General features: G+C 59.7%; 3 long non-coding RNA genes across 3 annotated transcripts; all 3 read right to left on the bottom strand.

Annotated features, from left to right (window-relative positions):
* Positions 1-317: 317 nt before the first annotated feature.
* LOC135327659 (uncharacterized) lies at positions 318-2,561 on the bottom strand. The gene is made up of 3 exons (XR_010388088.1): positions 2,357-2,561; positions 2,001-2,164; positions 318-1,590 (listed from the first exon to the last, which is right to left on the bottom strand). It is a non-coding gene; the product is annotated as an uncharacterized LOC135327659 (long non-coding RNA).
* A 5,666-nt stretch (positions 2,562-8,227) lies between these two features.
* Positions 8,228-10,415, bottom strand: LOC135327658 (uncharacterized). The gene is made up of 3 exons (XR_010388087.1): positions 10,267-10,415; positions 9,911-10,074; positions 8,228-9,500 (listed from the first exon to the last, which is right to left on the bottom strand). It is a non-coding gene; the product is annotated as an uncharacterized LOC135327658 (long non-coding RNA).
* Positions 10,416-16,138: 5,723 nt separating this feature from the next.
* On the bottom strand, positions 16,139-18,327 carry LOC135327657 (uncharacterized). The gene is made up of 3 exons (XR_010388086.1): positions 18,179-18,327; positions 17,823-17,986; positions 16,139-17,412 (listed from the first exon to the last, which is right to left on the bottom strand). It is a non-coding gene; the product is annotated as an uncharacterized LOC135327657 (long non-coding RNA).
* Positions 18,328-18,863: the final 536 nt, after the last annotated feature.

The following is an 18,863-nucleotide window of genomic DNA, read 5'->3' as shown; positions in this document are numbered from 1 at the left end:
TGCAGCGCGCCTCCCCCGGCCCCGCTCACCTCCTCCGCGGGGCGGCCGCCGGGCTGGTCCCGAAGGGCCGTGCTCCGTGGCAGCTCCGCTGCCCAGCTCCTGCCCCAGCGCCAGCTCCCCCCAACTGCAGCCCCAGCCCCCAAATGTGGGCCTGCCCTTGCCATCAGCCCCACCTGGGGCCTGTCCTGCCACCCAGCTCCCCCTGGCATTCATCCCAGCCCCAGGGCCCGCAGCTGTGGGCCTGCAGGAACTGGGCAGGGGGCCTGGCCATCAGCCCCTTCAGGGACAGCTGGGGCTGCCAGGGCAGCAGAGGCACCCCCACTCTCCTGACAGCAGCTTGCTGAGAGCTGAAGGGAGAGCCCTGCCTGGGGTGTAGAGTGCGGAAAGGGGAGTATGCGGAGCACAAGAGAACAAATCGAGAGCTCTGGGTGCAACACAAGTCAAGAAAAAAAAAAAAAAAAAAAAAAAGAACAACGATAGAGCAAACAGAGTGACTCGGGGGGCACCAAAAGGAGGGCCCTGGGGCACACCCAGAAGCACCCAGAAAACTCCAGGACAGGAGAAAAAGCTAAACAGAGACCTCTGCGGCGTGCCGCAAAACACACACGGGGCCACGGGGCGCACCGAAAGGCACGCAGAGGGCTCGGGGGCAACCCAGAATGTGAACTGAGGGGTCCTGAGGGCATCAGAGGGCAAGTGCAGGGCTCTGGGGCAGACCAAAATACAGAGGAAGGGCCTTGGCGCACACCAGAGGGGTCACCAGGCACGCCGCAGGGCTCAACGCGGCTGACAGGATGGCGCCTGCAGGCTGCCCCAGGCACACGAGCGACACTGCGGAGTGCCAAAAGCAAATCCGGGAGCGGTTCGGGGACCTCACGCAGCCCTGGAGGGGCTCTGGCAGCCCTCGCGATGAGGGGAAACACCCCCAAGAGCCCCGAGGGTCCAGGCAACGCAAGGGAAATTCCCCGCAGCTCTGGGAACAGCACCGGGCTCCCTGGCAAGTGCAGGCACTCCCAAGTACATGGGACTCGGGGACCAGCTCCCAGCCCCGGACACAATGCATAACCTCCTGCCTCAGGCATCGTGTTCAGGCAAACCGCCCTGGAGCTCGGCACCAGCGTGCCTCCCCTTACCTACGATATCCAAAGAGTCACCGCCGCACCAGCGTCTGTCCGTACGTCCGTCCGTCGGGGAAGGGTCAGCTCCTGCCCCTGCCCTCGACATGGCAGGTGTCCGAGTAGCCTCCCCCCAGTGCTTTTTCCTTCAGGGCTAGGATTCAGCTCGGAGAGCTGAGAGGAAAATGCCTGATCCCGCCTGCCTGCACTTCTGCCCCAACCCAGGCCAGAGCCCCTCAGGTTACTTAGTCCTCAGCGCTGCCTCGGGGAGGCCGAAATAACTGCTAACGGTCATTAGCCATACTTACCCTAGTTACCCGTGCCAGAACGCCTCCTCCTGTAGCAGTTCCTGGTGATATCGAGGGGCCGCTGCATTCTGGCTTCCTTGTTTCATCCCGTCCCTTCGGTATTAACCGCAAGCAAACGCTCGTCCGTCTCTTCTCCTCGTCAGCATTTGCTGTCCTTGGTTCCATCTCTGTAAGGAAGCAATAAACTCGCGTTTTACTTCCAGTGAAACGCTTAGGTTTATGCATGATCTTTTTCTCTTTACCCTGTTTTCTTTTTCCCCCTTTTTTTTCTTTTTTTCTTCTTCTTTTCCTTAAGGGAAAGGTCTTAATACGGCACTTTGCACCATACGTTGCAGGGTAAACGGTCTGGAAACGTTACACACAGCAATTAGGGCTAGGTTATTAGGCAGGCGGGCACGTCGCCTAATACCTTCCTAACGCCATCTTCCACAAAACCTTATTTTTATTCCGCTTCAGTGTTATTGTTACTGTTCGCAAACCCTCGTATGCATGCGCTTAACCGACAACTCTCTCGGTCTTTAACTACGTGGAGGAACGACAGCCCTCGATTTGCCTGTCTCCCTTTCAGACCTATTACCTTTTTGAGACTGCTCCTAGCTTCCTCTTACTCTTGCATGCTGGCCTCACAGGCGACGACCAAAACGAACAACTGGATCGCTAGGTCTAGCCCCCTCTCTTCAAGATGTGCCCCTTCGCGGCTTACGTTTCTTGGTCTCTTCAACTTCAGCCGTGGCAATTAATCTAAAAAAGTAAGTATGACATCTATTCCTTTCCGTAGCTGCGCGTACGATAACAAAACAAAAGAGAAACAGCCAAAGCAAAGCTAAGGCAGATACAGGGAACAGCAGCCACAGGGCAGGAACGGGTTACTCAGTCCTCAGCGCTGCCTCGGGGAGGCCGAAATAACTGCTAACGGTCATTAGCCATACTTACCCTAGTTACCCGTGCCAGAACGCCTCCTCCTGTAGCAGTTCCTGGTGATATCGAGGGGCCGCTGCATTCTGGCTTCCTTGTTTCATCCCGTCCCTTCGGTATTAACCGCAAGCAAACGCTCGTCCGTCTCTTCTCCTCGTCAGCATTTGCTGTCCTTGGTTCCATCTCTGTAAGGAAGCGATAAACTCGCGTTTTACTTCCAGTGAAACGCTTAGGTTTATGCATGATCTTTTTCTCTTTACCCTGTTTTCTTTTTCCCCCTTTTTTTTCTTTTTTTCTTCTTCTTTTCCTTAAGGGAAAGGTCTTAATACGGCACTTTGCACCATACGTTGCAGGGTAAACGGTCTGGAAACGTTACACACAGCAATTAGGGCTAGGTTATTAGGCAGGCGGGCACGTCGCCTAATACCTTCCTAACGCCATCTTCCACAAAACCTTATTTTTATTCCGCTTCAGTGTTATTGTTACTGTTCGCAAACCCTCGTATGCATGCGCTTAACCGACAACTCTCTCGGTCTTTAACTACGTGGAGGAACGACAGCCCTCGATTTGCCTGTCTCCCTTTCAGACCTATTACCTTTTTGAGACTGCTCCTAGCTTCCTCTTACTCTTGCATGCTGGCCTCACAGGCGACGACCAAAATGAACCACCGGATCCCCAGGTCTTGCTGCTTCTCTTCGAGATGTCCCCCTTCGGTGGGCTACCCTGCCAAACAAACCAAAAAGACTGCCGAGGCCGCGAGGGTACCAGATTTTCAGAGCGCTTCTCCGAGGCTTTCGGGGTGACTGACGTCACCGCTTCGCTTCACGTTACTCACAGCTACCTTCGTCTATTACTTAGGGCTAAACCTGTTTCTGTTTGCAGAGGGGCTTGTTGCTTGTTTAAACTTGACATATAGTCCATAACCTGCTCTGCATGCTCCCTAGTCCCTTCTGCTTTTGCAACACTTGTGGTAATTCAAGGCGGTAATTAAGAGTCCCCATTGCCCCATAGGCTGGAGCGAGACATTGCTGCTGCTCTGAGGAGGTGCCTAAAAGCCACGCTGTTTTCGCTAGCATCACTGGGGCTTCTCAGAGCCCATCGGTGTTCTCTTTGGCTCTTCCCGAGCCTTTTAGGTTTTTTAGGCTATTCCTTAGCCCTCCATTTTAGGGCAATGTTCTCCTTAAGCACTGCGCACAGCACGATTATCCCAGATCAGCCACATCGTGCACACACAGAGGCTTCTGAGAGGCGGCTCAGAAGAAAAGAGAGAAAAGTCTCTTTGTCATCCGCACATTCACCCATCAACACTCTTCACCAGGAAGTGCTCTAAGTTCCTGTTTCTCTAAAGCGGGACTGAGTCGAGGCGGAGACGCAGATCGCACCCCATCTTTGTTAGAACGCCTCACTGCTGCGGGCACTGGGTCTGGCAGCAGTTTGAGGAATGTTTGGGGCCTTGCACAGAGTGCAGGGGAAGGTCTGGAGTCAGTGACAACATTGCGGCAGGGCTCGGAGGCGTTTTGGGGCCTGTGGGGGTGTTGGGGCAGGATTTGTGGGTGGTTTAATGGCTCTGGGGGGGCTGGTTGCAGGAAGGGTGGGACTCTGCGGGGCCCTCAGGGCAGGGGTGCCATCCCAGATGCGTAGTGAGCACACAGGGGTGCCCTACGTGCCTCTCAGCTCGGCGGGAGCAGCCACCGGTCTCCCACCCCACCAGACAGGGGAGCGGGGCGGGGGGGGGGGGGGGGGAGAGGAGGTGGAGGGATCTATGAGCTCGCAGAGAACGCCAGAGGAGGCAGCAGGGAACTCCCCAAGGACCCCGCGTCCCAGAGGAGAGGAGGCATCAGGCTGCCGTGCCGCTGCTAGAGACATCCAGACCCCCGCGCAGACACCCCCCACACACTCCTCCAGGCTGCGTCCGCAGGGGCGAGCGCACGCCCCGGCCCGCGCTGGGGAGGAACCGGGGCCCTACAGGCGACACACGCAAAAGGGAGAGTCAGAGCCGCGCTCCGGCAGACCCGGCGCCGCGCAGACCCGGCGCGGCGCGGCGCGGCGCGGCGCCGGGCCCGACTCCCCCCCCCCCCGCCCCGCCGCCTCCACGCAGCGACGGCCCCGGCTGGCAGGACACAGCCCGACACCCGCGGCCACCCGAAGGCGCACGCTCGCCTCACCTCGCCTCACCGCGGCCCCCACATGCTCGACTCCAGCCCGCCTCTGCGTCGCCCGCCGCCGTCCAGCCAAAACACCCGCCCTGCTCGCCGCCATCTTGCCCGCCGCCGCACCGCGCGTGCGCCGGCCGCCCAGGGCTCGCGCCGCCGCACCGCGCGTGCGCCGGCCGCCCAGGGCTCGCGCCGCCGCACCGCGCGTGCGCCGGCCGCCCAGGGCTCGCGCCGCCGCACCGCGCGTGCGCCGGCCAAGGACCGCGCGAGAGGGGCGGGGGGAGCGCAGCGCGAGGGGCGGGGGGAGCGCAGCGCGAGGGGCGGGGGGAGCGCAGCGCGAGGGGCGGGGGGAGCGCAGCGCGAGGCAGCCCAGACCCGCAATGGCCCCACCCTCGCGTGGTCGCAGCGCCGCGCTGCAGCCGGCCGGCTCCCGCGCGCCAACCGCAGCCCGCCGCGCCACCCCGGCGCTCAGGCCGAGCAGCGAGCGCCCCGAGGCTGCTCTGCCCGCGCCCGAGAGAGCGGCGGGCATCAGCGAGCAGGCGCTGGGGCTGCCCCGGGGAGAGAGCGCCGCGGAGCAGCTCCGAGACGGCACTGCCCGTCCCCGCGCCCCCAGGAAGCACCGAGAAGGAAAAGCCCTCTCGGGAAAAGCGCTCCCGGTCCGTGAGCACCGGGCAGGGGGCACGAGCGCGGCCCCTGCGCTTACCCGTCCCCGAGAGAGCGCAGAGTAGCGGCCAACGCGGCGACCGGCAGCGCGCGCGTGTGCGCCGGCTGCCCGCAACGGTCTCCGTACGCAGCGGTGGCCGCCGGCGGCTGCAGTGCTGCCTTGTCGACACGCGAGGGCAGCCGTGAGCGCGCCCCCTCCCGCGTGCAGTGCCGCCTTTCAGACACGCGAGGGCAGCAAGGAGCAGGGCGCAGCGCTTTCCTGCCCCCCTTGCAAATACTCGCTAGGCAAAAGTGGCTTGGGCTCCTCCCGAACGCTTACCTGGCTTCATTACTACAGCTATTAGGAACCGAAGTGCATAGCCTTCTAGCAAAGGGAACGACCGTCTTTTCAGAACTTCCCGCGACTCCCCAGAATTGTCACTGCCTTGCATCAGCAGCCAGCTTCTTCCAACCCAGCCGCAAGAAACATTTTGCCTTCCCGGCAGAACTTTCTGCTCCCTGGGGGGTCCAAAGGAAACCCGTCACTCACTACTGTCTGTCAAAACGTACCGGAAGCCCTCAAATACAGGACAAGACGCCTTCTCTAAGGAAGCTGACTACTAGGTCTGCTTCACGGCAGCTTCTCCCCAGTATCAGGGTCCACTCAATAAACAAAATAGGACGAGAAATGTCTTAATCTGCTCCAAGTGCTTTCGTATAAGAGAACAACATCAAAACGAGGTATTATTGCATTTAGCCTCCACTACACGTGCTACCCCAGCGCCACGGACTTGCTTTAAAGCATCAGTGACGTACGCGGTCTGGCAGTAATTAATATTCACAGAATGAATACGCACTCGATCGAGTACGGGTGTTCATAAAAAGCTTTGCCAGTGCGTCGCTAGGTAACAAACCTAGACAAGCAGCTATTTGCCCTGATCCTTCGGCTTACATTTCTTCTGCCGGATGTAGTCAAACGTACCTGCATGCGGTGGCCTTGCGAGGCAGTGACACGGTGTCCGTGGGGTGGCTGTTCCAGGGTCTCTCGGGCTGTTCCAGGGTCCTCGGACAGCAACGGTGCTGGTCGACTTTCCCTTGCGCTGCACAGCAGGACAGCTCCGCACCGTGCCCTCCCAGCACCGCCACTCCTCCCAGCAGCTGCCTAACCGGCCCCAATCCTGAGCAAAGCTACGACCCCCAGGAGCCCGCAGCACCCCTCCTACTCTTCCCGCCCTCCCCATTTCCAAGAGGGACAGCCCCAGCCCCCGGGGACAACCCTGCCTGGTCACGCTGCTGTCCGAAAAGCGGATTCGTTGCCCGCTGTGCACTAAGCCAATAATGACACGCTCAGGAGAGACATTTGCTTATTTATTTCAGAGTTGTGCAAGCCTGGCTGCTCGGTGTTTTCCCCACAAATCAAGCGCAACTTCCCCCCCCCCCCCCCCGGCCCCGGCTTTCCAAGTAGCATTTATACAAGTTGCAAGGTTTGCAACTTTCCTTCTTACACCGGTTGGTTAGTGATTTACATACAATTCTAATATTGCTTACACACCATTTTAAAACTACGCATGCTCAGGGGAGGGGTCTTCACCCGGGCACAGGTCTTTCTGACCTATGGGCGTGATTTTCTTGTATTATAATGAGGACAGTTCAGTTCGGGGATACCTCGAATTCCTTTGCTAAATCGGCAACGTCTACATAGAAAACAAAACATTTTGATTTACTATTTCTTTAAGGCTTTAGCACTTCTAGCATGGCCTTGATTAAAGAATTATTTCCTCCCAGGAAATGGGGGGGGGGGGTGTTCTCCTCATCTGCCTAGTTCAAACAGCAGGAACACTCTTTCTGAGCTTCCAAGGTTGTCTTGCAACACCATCGGAGATGGAAAACACTTCCTGCCCTGTACCGGGGAAAAACAGGGGCATTCCACTGTCCCCCGTGACCTGTGGGGACTCAGGCGTGAGTGACACATGTCCAGTAAGGAACAGACCCAGCGGGCACTACAGCTCCTGGCCTGCCACGCGGCCGCCTGCTGGGAACCCCGCTGGCAGGGACCTGCCGCCGCCGCCGCCCCCCCCCCGCGGGGCCACCTCGAGAGGCGCAGCATGGTCACCCAGTAGCCCCGCCTGAGAAGACTACACCTCCCAGCATACCGTGCACGCGAAAAGGGCGGCCCGGAAGCCCAGTGCCGGAAGACTACCGCTCCCGGCATGCCATGCCAAGCAACATGGCCGCCCGGAAGCCCAGTGCCGGAAGACTACCGCTCCCAGCATGCCGCGCTCAGAACAAACAGGCCCCACCGGAAGCCCAGTGCCGGAAGACTACTGCTCCCGGCATGCCGCGCCGAAAGCTACGGCTCCCCGCAGTCCCGCACCCCAACTCCCGCCCCCCACCCGCAGCGCTGGGGCACCTTTGACCCTCGGCACATTCCGTTCCTTTCCGTCCCGCCCCCCTTCCCCTTCCCCCCTGTCCCCCCGGAAACGGCCGCAGAGCCCCGAGCGCGGCCCCGCCGGCCCCACCACCGGCCCGGGGCTCCCCCGACACCCCCGCGACCGGCCCCGCCTCAGCTCCGACACTGCCCCCGCCCCTCCACGACCCTCCTCCCCCCGCTCCCCGACACGCTCCCGAGCTGACACAGGAGACCCCCCCCCCGCGCTCCTCCGACCGCGCAGTAAACCGCACCACAGCCCCGGTGCACCCCCCTTCCTCCCCCCGCCTCCGTGGCCCCGGGACGCTCCCAGCCGCCGGGACCCCCGGCACATGCGGGACCCGCAACCTGCAGCGCGCCTCCCCCGGCCCCGCTCACCTCCTCCGCGGGGCGGCCGCCGGGCTGGGCCCGAAGGGCCGTGCTCCGTGGCAGCTCCGCTGCCCAGCTCCTGCCCCAGCGCCAGCTCCCCCCAACTGCGGCCCCAGCCCCCAAATGTGGGCCTGCCCTTGCCATCAGCCCCACCTGGGGCCTGTCCTGCCACCCAGCTCCCCCTGGCATTCATCCCAGCCCCAGGGCCCGCAGCTGTGGGCCTGCAGGAACTGGGCAGGGGGCCTGGCCATCAGCCCCTTCAGGGACAGCTGGGGCTGCCAGGGCAGCAGAGGCACCCCCACTCTCCTGACAGCAGCTTGCTGAGAGCTGAAGGGAGAGCCCTGCCTGGGGTGTAGAGTGCGGAAAGGGGAGTATGCGGAGCACAAGAGAACAAATCGAGAGCTCTGGGTGCAACACAAGTCAAGAAAAAAAAAAAAAAAACAAAAAAGAACAACGATAGAGCAAACAGAGTGACTCGGGGGGCACCAAAAGGAGGGCCCTGGGGCACACCCAGAAGCACCCAGAAAACTCCAGGACAGGAGAAAAAGCTAAACAGAGACCTCTGCGGCGTGCCGCAAAACACACACGGGGCCACGGGGCGCACCGAAAGGCACGCAGAGGGCTCGGGGGCAACCCAGAATGTGAACTGAGGGGTCCTGAGGGCATCAGAGGGCAAGTGCAGGGCTCTGGGGCAGACCAAAATACAGAGGAAGGGCCTTGGCGCACACCAGAGGGGTCACCAGGCACGCCGCAGGGCTCAACGCGGCTGACAGGATGGCGCCTGCAGGCTGCCCCAGGCACACGAGCGACACTGCGGAGTGCCAAAAGCAAATCCGGGAGCGGTTCGGGGACCTCACGCAGCCCTGGAGGGGCTCTGGCAGCCCTCGCGATGAGGGGAAACACCCCCAAGAGCCCCGAGGGTCCAGGCAACGCAAGGGAAATTCCCCGCAGCTCTGGGAACAGCACCGGGCTCCCTGGCAAGTGCAGGCACTCCCAAGTACATGGGACTCGGGGACCAGCTCCCAGCCCCGGACACAATGCATAACCTCCTGCCTCAGGCATCGTGTTCAGGCAAACCGCCCTGGAGCTCGGCACCAGCGTGCCTCCCCTTACCTACGATATCCAAAGAGTCACCGCCGCACCAGCGTCTGTCCGTACGTCCGTCCGTCGGGGAAGGGTCAGCTCCTGCCCCTGCCCTCGACATGGCAGGTGTCCGAGTAGCCTCCCCCCAGTGCTTTTTCCTTCAGGGCTAGGATTCAGCTCGGAGAGCTGAGAGGAAAATGCCTGATCCCGCCTGCCTGCACTTCTGCCCCAACCCAGGCCAGAGCCCCTCAGGTTACTTAGTCCTCAGCGCTGCCTCGGGGAGGCCGAAATAACTGCTAACGGTCATTAGCCATACTTACCCTAGTTACCCGTGCCAGAACGCCTCCTCCTGTAGCAGTTCCTGGTGATATCGAGGGGCCGCTGCATTCTGGCTTCCTTGTTTCATCCCGTCCCTTCGGTATTAACCGCAAGCAAACGCTCGTCCGTCTCTTCTCCTCGTCAGCATTTGCTGTCCTTGGTTCCATCTCTGTAAGGAAGCAATAAACTCGCGTTTTACTTCCAGTGAAACGCTTAGGTTTATGCATGATCTTTTTCTCTTTACCCTGTTTTCTTTTTCCCCCTTTTTTTTCTTTTTTTCTTCTTCTTTTCCTTAAGGGAAAGGTCTTAATACGGCACTTTGCACCATACGTTGCAGGGTAAACGGTCTGGAAACGTTACACACAGCAATTAGGGCTAGGTTATTAGGCAGGCGGGCACGTCGCCTAATACCTTCCTAACGCCATCTTCCACGAAACCTTATTTTTATTCCGCTTCAGTGTTATTGTTACTGTTCGCAAACCCTCGTATGCATGCGCTTAACCGACAACTCTCTCGGTCTTTAACTACGTGGAGGAACGACAGCCCTCGATTTGCCTGTCTCCCTTTCAGACCTATTACCTTTTTGAGACTGCTCCTAGCTTCCTCTTACTCTTGCATGCTGGCCTCACAGGCGACGACCAAAACGAACAACTGGATCGCTAGGTCTAGCCCCCTCTCTTCAAGATGTGCCCCTTCGCGGCTTACGTTTCTTGGTCTCTTCAACTTCAGCCGTGGCAATTAATCTAAAAAAGTAAGTATGACATCTATTCCTTTCCGTAGCTGCGCGTACGATAACAAAACAAAAGAGAAACAGCCAAAGCAAAGCTAAGGCAGATACAGGGAACAGCAGCCACAGGGCAGGAACGGGTTACTCAGTCCTCAGCGCTGCCTCGGGGAGGCCGAAATAACTGCTAACGGTCATTAGCCATACTTACCCTAGTTACCCGTGCCAGAACGCCTCCTCCTGTAGCAGTTCCTGGTGATATCGAGGGGCCGCTGCATTCTGGCTTCCTTGTTTCATCCCGTCCCTTCGGTATTAACCGCAAGCAAACGCTCGTCCGTCTCTTCTCCTCGTCAGCATTTGCTGTCCTCGGTTCCATCTCTGTAAGGAAGCGATAAACTCGCGTTTTACTTCCAGTGAAACGCTTAGGTTTATGCATGATCTTTTTCTCTTTACCCTGTTTTCTTTTCCCCCCTTTTTTTTCTTTTTTTCTTCTTCTTTTCCTTAAGGGAAAGGTCTTAATACGGCACTTTGCACCATACGTTGCAGGGTAAACGGTCTGGAAACGTTACACACAGCAATTAGGGCTAGGTTATTAGGCAGGCGGGCACGTCGCCTAATACCTTCCTAACGCCATCTTCCACGAAACCTTATTTTTATTCCGCTTCAGTGTTATTGTTACTGTTCGCAAACCCTCGTATGCATGCGCTTAACCGACAACTCTCTCGGTCTTTAACTACGTGGAGGAACGACAGCCCTCGATTTGCCTGTCTCCCTTTCAGACCTATTACCTTTTTGAGACTGCTCCTAGCTTCCTCTTACTCTTGCATGCTGGCCTCACAGGCGACGACCAAAATGAACCACCGGATCCCCAGGTCTTGCTGCTTCTCTTCGAGATGTCCCCCTTCGGTGGGCTACCCTGCCAAACAAACCAAAAAGACTGCCGAGGCCGCGAGGGTACCAGATTTTCAGAGCGCTTCTCCGAGGCTTTCGGGGTGACTGACGTCACCGCTTCGCTTCACGTTACTCACAGCTACCTTCGTCTATTACTTAGGGCTAAACCTGTTTCTGTTTGCAGAGGGGCTTGTTGCTTGTTTAAACTTGACATATAGTCCATAACCTGCTCTGCATGCTCCCTAGTCCCTTCTGCTTTTGCAACACTTGTGGTAATTCAAGGCGGTAATTAAGAGTCCCCATTGCCCCATAGGCTGGAGCGAGACATTGCTGCTGCTCTGAGGAGGTGCCTAAAAGCCACGCTGTTTTCGCTAGCATCACTGGGGCTTCTCAGAGCCCATCGGTGTTCTCTTTGGCTCTTCCCGAGCCTTTTAGGTTTTTTAGGCTATTCCTTAGCCCTCCATTTTAGGGCAATGTTCTCCTTAAGCACTGCGCACAGCACGATTATCCCAGATCAGCCACATCGTGCACACACAGAGGCTTCTGAGAGGCGGCTCAGAAGAAAAGAGAGAAAAGTCTCTTTGTCATCCGCACATTCACCCGTCAACACTCTTCACCAGGAAGTGCTCTAAGTTCCTGTTTCTCTAAAGCGGGACTGAGTCGAGGCGGAGACGCAGATCGCACCCCATCTTTGTTAGAACGCCTCACTGCTGCGGGCACTGGGTCTGGCAGCAGTTTGAGGAATGTTTGGGGCCTTGCACAGAGTGCAGGGGAAGGTCTGGAGTCAGTGACAACATTGCGGCAGGGCTCGGAGGCGTTTTGGGGCCTGTGGGGGTGTTGGGGCAGGATTTGTGGGTGGTTTAATGGCTCTGGGGGGGCTGGTTGCAGGAAGGGTGGGACTCTGCGGGGCCCTCAGGGCAGGGGTGCCATCCCAGATGCGTAGTGAGCACACAGGGGTGCCCTACGTGCCTCTCAGCTCGGCGGGAGCAGCCACCGGTCTCCCACCCCACCAGACAGGGGAGCGGGGCGGGGGGGGGGGGGGGGGGAGAGGAGGTGGAGGGATCTATGAGCTCGCAGAGAACGCCAGAGGAGGCAGCAGGGAACTCCCCAAGGACCCCGCGTCCCAGAGGAGAGGAGGCATCAGGCTGCCGTGCCGCTGCTAGAGACATCCAGACCCCCGCGCAGACACCCCCCACACACTCCTCCAGGCTGCGTCCGCAGGGGCGAGCGCACGCCCCGGCCCGCGCTGGGGAGGAACCGGGGCCCTACAGGCGACACACGCAAAAGGGAGAGTCAGAGCCGCGCTCCGGCAGACCCGGCGCCGCGCAGACCCGGCGCGGCGCGGCGCGGCGCCGGGCCCGACTCCCCCCCCACCCCGCCCCGCCGCCTCCACGCAGCGACGGCCCCGGCTGGCAGGACACAGCCCGACACCCGCGGCCACCCGAAGGCGCACGCTCGCCTCACCTCGCCTCACCGCGGCCCCCACATGCTCGACTCCAGCCCGCCTCTGCGTCGCCCGCCGCCGTCCAGCCAAAACACCCGCCCTGCTCGCCGCCATCTTGCCCGCCGCCGCACCGCGCGTGCGCCGGCCGCCCAGGGCTCGCGCCGCCGCACCGCGCGTGCGCCGGCCGCCCAGGGCTCGCGCCGCCGCACCGCGCGTGCGCCGGCCGCCCAGGGCTCGCGCCGCCGCACCGCGCGTGCGCCGGCCAAGGACCGCGCGAGAGGGGCGGGGGGAGCGCAGCGCGAGGGGCGGGGGGAGCGCAGCGCGAGGGGCGGGGGGAGCGCAGCGCGAGGGGCGGGGGGAGCGCAGCGCGAGGCAGCCCAGACCCGCAATGGCCCCACCCTCGCGTGGTCGCAGCGCCGCGCTGCAGCCGGCCGGCTCCCGCGCGCCAACCGCAGCCCGCCGCGCCACCCCGGCGCTCAGGCCGAGCAGCGAGCGCCCCGAGGCTGCTCTGCCCGCGCCCGAGAGAGCGGCGGGCATCAGCGAGCAGGCGCTGGGGCTGCCCCGGGGAGAGAGCGCCGCGGAGCAGCTCCGAGACGGCACTGCCCGTCCCCGCGCCCCCAGGAAGCACCGAGAAGGAAAAGCCCTCTCGGGAAAAGCGCTCCCGGTCCGTGAGCACCGGGCAGGGGGCACGAGCGCGGCCCCTGCGCTTACCCGTCCCCGAGAGAGCGCAGAGTAGCGGCCAACGCGGCGACCGGCAGCGCGCGCGTGTGCGCCGGCTGCCCGCAACGGTCTCCGTACGCAGCGGTGGCCGCCGGCGGCTGCAGTGCTGCCTTGTCGACACGCGAGGGCAGCCGTGAGCGCGCCGGAACGCAATGCGCATGCGCGCCCCCCTCCCGCGTGCAGTGCCGCCTTTCAGACACGCGAGGGCAGCAAGGAGCAGGGCGCAGCGCTTTCCTGCCCCCCTTGCAAATACTCGCTAGGCAAAAGTGGCTTGGGCTCCTCCCGAACGCTTACCTGGCTTCATTACTACAGCTATTAGGAACCGAAGTGCATAGCCTTCTAGCAAAGGGAACGACCGTCTTTTCAGAACTTCCCGCGACTCCCCAGAATTGTCACTGCCTTGCATCAGCAGCCAGCTTCTTCCAACCCAGCCGCAAGAAACATTTTGCCTTCCCGGCAGAACTTTCTGCTCCCTGGGGGGTCCAAAGGAAACCCGTCACTCACTACTGTCTGTCAAAACGTACCGGAAGCCCTCAAATACAGGACAAGACGCCTTCTCTAAGGAAGCTGACTACTAGGTCTGCTTCACGGCAGCTTCTCCCCAGTATCAGGGTCCACTCAATAAACAAAATAGGACGAGAAATGTCTTAATCTGCTCCAAGTGCTTTCGTATAAGAGAACAACATCAAAACGAGGTATTATTGCATTTAGCCTCCACTACACGTGCTACCCCAGCGCCACGGACTTGCTTTAAAGCATCAGTGACGTACGCGGTCTGGCAGTAATTAATATTCACAGAATGAATACGCACTCGATCGAGTACGGGTGTTCATAAAAAGCTTTGCCAGTGCGTCGCTAGGTAACAAACCTAGACAAGCAGCTATTTGCCCTGATCCTTCGGCTTACATTTCTTCTGCCGGATGTAGTCAAACGTACCTGCATGCGGTGGCCTTGCGAGGCAGTGACACGGTGTCCGTGGGGTGGCTGTTCCAGGGTCCTCGGACAGCAACGGTGCTGGTCGACTTTCCCTTGCGCTGCACAGCAGGACAGCTCCGCACCGTGCCCTCCCAGCACCGCCACTCCTCCCAGCAGCTGCCTAACCGGCCCCAATCCTGAGCAAAGCTACGACCCCCAGGAGCCCGCAGCACCCCTCCTACTCTTCCCGCCCTCCCCATTTCCAAGAGGGACAGCCCCAGCCCCCGGGGACAACCCTGCCTGGTCACGCTGCTGTCCGAAAAGCGGATTCGTTGCCCGCTGTGCACTAAGCCAATAATGACACGCTCAGGAGAGACATTTGCTTATTTATTTCAGAGTTGTGCAAGCCTGGCTGCTCGGTGTTTTCCCCACAAATCAAGCGCAACTTCCCCCCCCCCCCCCCCGGCCCCGGCTTTCCAAGTAGCATTTATACAAGTTGCAAGGTTTGCAACTTTCCTTCTTACACCGGTTGGTTAGTGATTTACATACAATTCTAATATTGCTTACACACCATTTTAAAACTACGCATGCTCAGGGGAGGGGTCTTCACCCGGGCACAGGTCTTTCTGACCTATGGGCGTGATTTTCTTGTATTATAATGAGGACAGTTCAGTTCGGGGATACCTCGAATTCCTTTGCTAAATCGGCAACGTCTACATAGAAAACAAAACATTTTGATTTACTATTTCTTTAAGGCTTTAGCACTTCTAGCATGGCCTTGATTAAAGAATTATTTCCTCCCAGGAAATGGGGGGGGGGGGTGTTCTCCTCATCTGCCTAGTTCAAACAGCAGGAACACTCTTTCTGAGCTTCCAAGGTTGTCTTGCAACACCATCGGAGATGGAAAACACTTCCTGCCCTGTACCGGGGAAAAACAGGGGCATTCCACTGTCCCCCGTGACCTGTGGGGACTCAGGCATGAGTGACACATGTCCAGTAAGGAACAGACCCAGCGGGCACTACAGCTCCTGGCCTGCCACGCGGCCACCCGCTGGGAACCCCGCTGGCAGGGACCTGCCGCCGCCGCCGCCCCCCCCCCGCGGGGCCACCTCGAGAGGCGCAGCATGGTCACCCAGTAGCCCCGCCTGAGAAGACTACACCTCCCAGCATACCGTGCACGCGAAAAGGGCGGCCCGGAAGCCCAGTGCCGGAAGACTACCGCTCCCGGCATGCCATGCCAAGCAACATGGCCGCCCGGAAGCCCAGTGCCGGAAGACTACCGCTCCCAGCATGCCGCGCTCAGAACAAACAGGCCCCACCGGAAGCCCAGTGCCGGAAGACTACTGCTCCCGGCATGCCGCGCCGAAAGCTACGGCTCCCCGCAGTCCCGCACCCCAACTCCCGCCCCCCACCCGCAGCGCTGGGGCACCTTTGACCCTCGGCACATTCCGTTCCTTTCCGTCCCGCCCCCCTTCCCCTTCCCCCCTGTCCCCCCGGAAACGGCCGCAGAGCCCCGAGCGCGGCCCCGCCGGCCCCACCACCGGCCCGGGGCTCCCCCGACACCCCCGCGACCGGCCCCGCCTCAGCTCCGACACTGCCCCCGCCCCTCCACGACCCTCCTCCCCCCGCTCCCCGACACGCTCCCGAGCTGACACAGGAGACCCCCCCCCCGCGCTCCTCCGACCGCGCAGTAAACCGCACCACAGCCCCGGTGCACCCCCCTTCCTCCCCCCGCCTCCGTGGCCCCGGGACGCTCCCAGCCGCCGGGACCCCCGGCACATGCGGGACCCGCAACCTGCAGCGCGCCTCCCCCGGCCCCGCTCACCTCCTCCGCGGGGCGGCCGCCGGGCTGGTCCCGAAGGGCCGTGCTCCGTGGCAGCTCCGCTGCCCAGCTCCTGCCCCAGCGCCAGCTCCCCCCAACTGCGGCCCCAGCCCCCAAATGTGGGCCTGCCCTTGCCATCAGCCCCACCTGGGGCCTGTCCTGCCACCCAGCTCCCCCTGGCATTCATCCCAGCCCCAGGGCCCGCAGCTGTGGGCCTGCAGGAACTGGGCAGGGGGCCTGGCCATCAGCCCCTTCAGGGACAGCTGGGGCTGCCAGGGCAGCAGAGGCACCCCCACTCTCCTGACAGCAGCTTGCTGAGAGCTGAAGGGAGAGCCCTGCCTGGGGTGTAGAGTGCGGAAAGGGGAGTATGCGGAGCACAAGAGAACAAATCGAGAGCTCTGGGTGCAACACAAGTCAAGAAAAAAAAAAAAAAAAAAAAAAAAGAACAACGATAGAGCAAACAGAGTGACTCGGGGGGCACCAAAAGGAGGGCCCTGGGGCACACCCAGAAGCACCCAGAAAACTCCAGGACAGGAGAAAAAGCTAAACAGAGACCTCTGCGGCGTGCCGCAAAACACACACGGGGCCACGGGGCGCACCGAAAGGCACGCAGAGGGCTCGGGGGCAACCCAGAATGTGAACTGAGGGGTCCTGAGGGCATCAGAGGGCAAGTGCAGGGCTCTGGGGCAGACCAAAATACAGAGGAAGGGCCTTGGCGCACACCAGAGGGGTCACCAGGCACGCCGCAGGGCTCAACGCGGCTGACAGGATGGCGCCTGCAGGCTGCCCCAGGCACACGAGCGACACTGCGGAGTGCCAAAAGCAAATCCGGGAGCGGTTCGGGGACCTCACGCAGCCCTGGAGGGGCTCTGGCAGCCCTCGCGATGAGGGGAAACACCCCCAAGAGCCCCGAGGGTCCAGGCAACGCAAGGGAAATTCCCCGCAGCTCTGGGAACAGCACCGGGCTCCCTGGCAAGTGCAGGCACTCCCAAGTACATGGGACTCGGGGACCAGCTCCCAGCCCCGGACACAATGCATAACCTCCTGCCTCAGGCATCGTGTTCAGGCAAACCGCCCTGGAGCTCGGCACCAGCGTGCCTCCCCTTACCTACGATATCCAAAGAGTCACCGCCGCACCAGCGTCTGTCCGTACGTCCGTCCGTCGGGGAAGGGTCAGCTCCTGCCCCTGCCCTCGACATGGCAGGTGTCCGAGTAGCCTCCCCCCAGTGCTTTTTCCTTCAGGGCTAGGATTCAGCTCGGAGAGCTGAGAGGAAAATGCCTGATCCCGCCTGCCTGCACTTCTGCCCCAACCCAGGCCAGAGCCCCTCAGGTTACTTAGTCCTCAGCGCTGCCTCGGGGAGGCCGAAATAACTGCTAACGGTCATTAGCCATACTTACCCTAGTTACCCGTGCCAGAACGCCTCCTCCTGTAGCAGTTCCTGGTGATATCGAGGGGCCGCTGCATTCTGGCTTCCTTGTTTCATCCCGTCCCTTCGGTATTAACCGCAAGCAAACGCTCGTCCGTCTCTTCTCCTCGTCAGCATTTGCTGTCCTTGGTTCCATCTCTGTAAGGAAGCAATAAACTCGCGTTTTACTTCCAGTGAAACGCTTAGGTTTATGCATGATCTTTTTCTCTTTACCCTGTTTTCTTTTTCCCCCTTTTTTTTCTTTTTTTCTTCTTCTTTTCCTTAAGGGAAAGGTCTTAATACGGCACTTTGCACCATACGTTGCAGGGTAAACGGTCTGGAAACGTTACACACAGCAATTAGGGCTAGGTTATTAGGCAGGCGGGCACGTCGCCTAATACCTTCCTAACGCCATCTTCCACGAAACCTTATTTTTATTCCGCTTCAGTGTTATTGTTACTGTTCGCAAACCCTCGTATGCATGCGCTTAACCGACAACTCTCTCGGTCTTTAACTACGTGGAGGAACGACAGCCCTCGATTTGCCTGTCTCCCTTTCAGACCTATTACCTTTTTGAGACTGCTCCTAGCTTCCTCTTACTCTTGCATGCTGGCCTCACAGGCGACGACCAAAACGAACAACTGGATCGCTAGGTCTAGCCCCCTCTCTTCAAGATGTGCCCCTTCGCGGCTTACGTTTCTTGGTCTCTTCAACTTCAGCCGTGGCAATTAATCTAAAAAAGTAAGTATGACATCTATTCCTTTCCGTAGCTGCGTGTACGATAACAAAACAAAAGAGAAACAGCCAAAGCAAAGCTAAGGCAGATACAGGGAACAGCAGCCACAGGGCAGGAACGGGTTACTCAGTCCTCAGCGCTGCCTCGGGGAGGCCGAAATAACTGCTAACGGTCATTAGCCATACTTACCCTAGTTACCCGTGCCAGAACGCCTCCTCCTGTAGCAGTTCCTGGTGATATCGAGGGGCCGCTGCATTCTGGCTTCCTTGTTTCATCCCGTCCCTTCGGTATTAACCGCAAGCAAACGCTCGTCCGTCTCTTCTCCTCGTCAGCATTTGCTGTCCTCGGTTCCATCTCTGTAAGGAAGCGATAAACTCGCGTTTTACTTCCAGTGAAACGCTTAGGTTTATGCATGATCTTTTTCTCTTTACCCTGTTTTCTTTTTCCCCCTTTTTTTTCTTTTTTTCTTCTTCTTTTCCTTAAGGGAAAGGTCTTAATACGGCACTTTGCACCATACGTTGCAGGGTAAACGGTCTGGAAACGTTACACACAGCAATTAGGGCTAGGTTATTAGGCAGGCGGGCACGTCGCCTAATACCTTCCTAACGCCATCTTCCACGAAACCTTATTTTTATTCCGCTTCAGTGTTATTGTTACTGTTCGCAAACCCTCGTATGCATGCGCTTAACCGACAACTCTCTCGGTCTTTAACTACGTGGAGGAACGACAGCCCTCGATTTGCCTGTCTCCCTTTCAGACCTATTACCTTTTTGAGACTGCTCCTAGCTTCCTCTTACTCTTGCATGCTGGCCTCACAGGCGACGACCAAAATGAACCACCGGATCCCCAGGTCTTGCTGCTTCTCTTCGAGATG

This window comes from Dromaius novaehollandiae, chromosome 2 (genome assembly GCF_036370855.1).
Source record: "Dromaius novaehollandiae isolate bDroNov1 chromosome 2, bDroNov1.hap1, whole genome shotgun sequence".
Taxonomy (NCBI): Eukaryota; Metazoa; Chordata; class Aves; order Casuariiformes; family Dromaiidae; genus Dromaius; species Dromaius novaehollandiae.
Note: the sequence above shows the minus strand (reverse complement) of the source record. Positions and strands in the feature narration are given on the sequence as shown.